Source organism: Limulus polyphemus, unplaced genomic scaffold, assembly GCF_000517525.1.
Source record: "Limulus polyphemus unplaced genomic scaffold, Limulus_polyphemus-2.1.2 Scaffold108, whole genome shotgun sequence".
NCBI lineage: Eukaryota > Metazoa > Arthropoda > Merostomata > Xiphosura > Limulidae > Limulus > Limulus polyphemus.
The window spans coordinates 376,929-381,829 of NW_013665718.1; the positions used below are offsets into that span (position 1 = coordinate 376,929).

The following is a 4,901-nucleotide window of genomic DNA, read 5'->3' on the forward strand; positions in this document are numbered from 1 at the left end:
ACTCACATTTTTACATCACATGACTTTTCGTGATTACAAAATGGACATGTGAATTGTGTCTCCAAAGCCTCAATGGCTTTTCTTTTTGGAGGAGGTTTCCTTTTACTTTTTCTCCTCCCCATCTTGTGTAATGTTCAATACTGAATACCACTTAAAGCTTCTTCACTGAAAAGAATAAAAATAAAATGCACACGAGTTTAGATTTTTTTAAACATACCTTATGTGTAGCCCCAGCTAGAAGTAATTCAAAGCAGCCTTTCTTTGACCAAAAAATAAATGCAATTTTGAAATTTTTAATTATGTGAATAGTATGCTTCTAATATTTGCAAATTTGTGTTTTTCAATGAAGGAAAAAGTTGTAAGTATTATTATATTAATAACTATGTGACTTATGCTTCAGTGGAAACCAACTGCAGGTTTAGTCATCAGTTTAAGAAGACAAATTTGGGTGGTAGCTATAATAAGTATTGTATTGTAGTCATACATACTACAGAGAAACTACCTACACCACTATCATAGAACAATGTCCCTTTTTTATGTAAATTAGGCATTTGATGATCTAAAATAAAAATGACTGGTCAATGAGCTTATGGCTAGTAAATGAACACCTGGCAGAAGTGGCTTTAAGTCTTAACAGTTTATACCACTTCAGTATAGAGCATGACCATTAAAAACAATGAGGGACGACTGATGGTGATACTGCATGCTTAAAACAAATGTTTATAAAGTGTTAAGACTTCTATAACATTTCATTTAAGAGCTGTTTTCAATAGAATGTAACCCATCAGTATTCAATACATTTTCAATGGGATAATGATAACAGTCCAATTAGCACATAAATCAATCAAACCAGTCAGTCCTATCTTTTTTCAAATAATGTGTTAATCAGTTTATTACAGTGGGAAAAGACAATTTTCATTCATCAAGATGAAGCCACAAACTAATGCACCAGCATATGGCAGCACAAAGAGTTATAAATTAGTCCCAATAATTTGTAGCATTAATGGTATTACTTCACAGAATGAAAAAGCTGATGCATCCACCAATATTTATTCTTGTCCACACCAAACTTCCAACGTCATCTTAGTGTCACGTTTCATAATATTATGGACAACAACAAGTCCTTCAAGGCAGTCCCCACATGCCCACTCCTGAAAGAGTAAATACTTTAAACCCATCCTTTATTATTCAAAATATTTCTTTTTGAAGCTTTTGTGCCAGCCTTTGTTACTTCTTATGGCACCTCATATGCTAATCACTGTTAGAAAAATAAAACTGTCTTAACTGGAAGCTTGTCTTTTCCAAATCTTAAAACTTGTAGTTTTCTCGGCCTATTAACTTCAGAATACACCACAAAACAATCAGGCCTTTATTTTATCAATCCCATACATAACGTAAACTTCAATAAGTTCACTTATTATTATTTTCTCAATAGATATAAGTTAAGAGATCTTAACCTATCCTTATAAGATAATCCTCCCATTACTAGGATTAATTTAACAGCCCTTCTCAAATACCTTTTTAATGAATAAGTCATTATCCATTCTTAGATGAGAAGACAAACTGTACACAGTATATCAAGTGAGGCCTAACTAGTGATTTATATAGAAGGATAATTTCCCCTTTTGACTTGTTGCTAATATTAAAGCTCAAAATTTTAGGGTGTATTCAGATACACTGAACAACAACAAAAGTAATGCCACCATAATTAAAAAGAATGTAGTTAAGTTGAATCTGTTGCTTTTAAATGAAACCAACTAAACTTTATTGCAAATCATACTATAACTGTAAGCTAAGAAATCTTAGAATGGCATATAAACATCTTACTTTGCAAACTGATCTTGAGAGAATACTGAAACAGGTCCTCCAACCAGCCCACAGAATTCACTATCTCAAAAACAAACAACTGTTTTGCATCTCAATTCTTTTCAACACTATTTTTTTTACAAGAATCTTCTACATATGCAACTTGCAAGGCACAGAAAAAGTTCATTATCTGAAGAGTGTTTATCATTTTGATTTTATGCTATACAGTACAGAAATAAAAAACATATACCTTCATTTAGTACCCTGATTCTGACTCACTCACTAAGCTTTTTCCTTCCAGTAGAAAAAATCACCTTTGTTTTTACTTAAACACAGAAAGTTCCAGTACATTGTTTCATTACAGTTTCACAGACTGAAACAATATTCTCCAATATGTCGACAATTTGTTCAGTAGAACTTGTTTCCATGCCTTGATGATTTACCATCTGCATCTTATATTCTTACTTATAAACACTAACATAATTTTCCCATATTTTTCCCCTCAAACAAGTATAAAATTGCATTTTCACAGTAAGGAGGCTGCTATACAACTAGTACACATTGGTACAAAGAGTTTGTTTTTTCTATTTCAATCATTTCCATAACTGTTGTCTTTATTAAGATATAACTGACTTTTATTTTTTCTAAACGTGGGAAAGATGATTATATTTTTCTAACATTTTTGACTCAGTCAGTGACACTATGTTCAAGTCAACAACCATTTGTGTAAGCCTGATTTTTTGTTTCAATTTTCATCATACAACTTATTATTGGATCAGAAATATGAATTGTCTCAGTTCTGATAATCTCTATCTTTGTTTTGTCCATCATAAATAAATGGATTCGACTTAATAGTTTCGTCTTGAGTTTACTTACTGATAATAAGTATTATTTCGTTACATATTAAAGCTTTTACAATTACAGTAAGGAAGAATATTTTTAAAACATGTAGAACGTTTCGATCACTGATGGCAGTGGTGCGATTATTCTCAAGTAGTGAACTGTGAAGTACTCAAGTTTTAGAATATATTTAACAGTAAAGTTTAACAGCTTAAATACTCCTTTACTGTAATTTGTAAAAGCTATAACTTGTATTAATAAAATAATGAATACGACTGTTAACAGTGTTGGGCTCTCATCGTATCAGTAGTACTAGTAGCTTACACTTGTATAAAGAGTTTTGCTTTTTCTATTTTACTCATTTCCATAACTGTTGTCTTTGTTAAGTTATAACTGACTTTTAAATAAGTCTCTTAATGTTTCAAATTCAACTTTCAAGTCCAAATTTCATTTGCAAGGCGCTAATTTTATAAAAATAAAATCAACACCCTCGTAATTTGTATTCAAATAAAAGTAGGCTTAACACAAACTTCACTTAAACCTTAAGGTAATTAAATTATCAGTAATAAAGTAATTTACTTAATATATGATCAAACTTGGGAAATATAAAATATACTTTTTTACCTTGAGAATTAATCTTTCAGTTGAAAGTATCCGCAAAGATGTAATAAATCATGCAACCTAGGATTACAAACTTGTGCGTTCTCGCGCCGTTTTCAATACACCAGAGGGCGCAGATATCACACAGGGATCGTGTCATATGTTATGTCAGTGTTCTAAAGGTCATGAAATTCTTACAGTTTGAGGCCAAAAATTTCGAAACATAGGAATTCCGCGAATAAAAAGAAAAATATCCGTAACGCTAACAGTGGGAAATGTAGGGGCATGTTTTTAGCTGCAACATGAAGAAAGTTTTCTTTATTCATATTTATTCAAATAAACATGACATTATTTGTTTGTAATTAAGCACAAAGCTACACAATGGGCTATCTGTGCTCTGCCCATCACGAGTATCGAAACCCCGGTTTATAGCGTTGTAAGTCCGCAGACGTGCCGCTGTGCCACGAGGGAAGGGGGGGGGAATTAACTTGACATGGAAGAAAAATTAATCTATCTCGTAGAAATTTTATGAAAAGCTGTTTTATTCTTTAGATGATTAAACAAGACCGCAATATATTTTTTGTGGTTTTGTTTGTAAAATTGTATGAAAGAATGGTAATTGTGTCTGTCAATAAATTTTGGCATGTATCTTTCAGACAGCTTCTAACTTTCCTCATTTCATATGTCACTATTCTGCTAATGCTAAAAGAGACACAAATGAAATTGGGGATACTCTTTTAATATTTTGTATTTGCCATGATATAAAATACTGTTTAGTGTAAGTAGTATTAATTAATTATTTTGCGAGTTAATATTTCATGATTGTTTAGTTGTTTTTTTTTATAATAAGAGAGTTAAAAGCAGACGTTTATTGGAAGTTGTGTTTATAATTCATTGATGTCGAGGCTATCGAATTTTGCGTGAAATTTATCAAGTCGAGGATATAGATATTTCTAGAAGGCGAGCAGATAATTAAGTGATAAATATATAAATAGTGTGAGAACAGCAACTACTGTGGGAACAGCTGATAGACAGAGCAGACGATAAAGTAAACTCACGGGAAGCAGAAGTGCGGCCAAAGGAAAGGTTAGAAAATGTAAAGTTAACCGTCGTAGGAGTGAATTTTTAACACTTTAGGAAAATATCTTGTCTCGTGAAATGGTGTTGTAAAGTAATTGAACATGCTTGTGTGGACTTTGACAAAAAGCAGACGATTATTGGAAGCAGGCCTAAATACAAAAAGCAGACGATATCGGAGGTTCAGGATACAACTGTAGTGACTCAACGAGGCAGCGTAAGTGAATTATACATCGATACTGTTGTGATAAGAAGAAATAGAATAGAGAGAGAAGAAACGGAATAAGTGAATTATACACTGATAGTGTTTAAAATAGAAATAGAAAAAGGTAATTAGGCTTTTCAACTGAAATCCCAAAGCAATTGAATAGTACCAAGTGGACTTTTGACAAGAAGAATAGAACTGTTACGTATCTGTTTGTTTGTTTCCAATAGAAATTCTTTCCAAGAATCTTCAGCGATACAAGTCCTTTCTTGATTAAACCAGTTTATTCTTCCTCGATAAAAACTTTTAGTACACAGAAGTTCCACAATTCAGTACGTCTCTCGTCACTTTAAACTTAACAACTTTATAATAT

The 4,901-nt window shown here is 32.0% G+C and overlaps 1 long non-coding RNA gene across 1 annotated transcript in view; it reads right to left on the minus strand.

Moving 5' to 3' along the window:
• LOC111088959 overlaps positions 1-3,381 on the minus strand; it is a 15,132-nt gene extending 11,751 nt beyond the window's left edge. Inside the window, exons 1-2 of the long non-coding RNA XR_002613357.1 lie at positions 3,271-3,381; positions 7-165 (exon numbers count right to left, since the gene is read on the minus strand). This is a non-coding gene — a long non-coding RNA (uncharacterized LOC111088959). The remainder of the gene's footprint in view (positions 1-6; positions 166-3,270) is intronic.
• Positions 3,382-4,901: the final 1,520 nt, after the last annotated feature.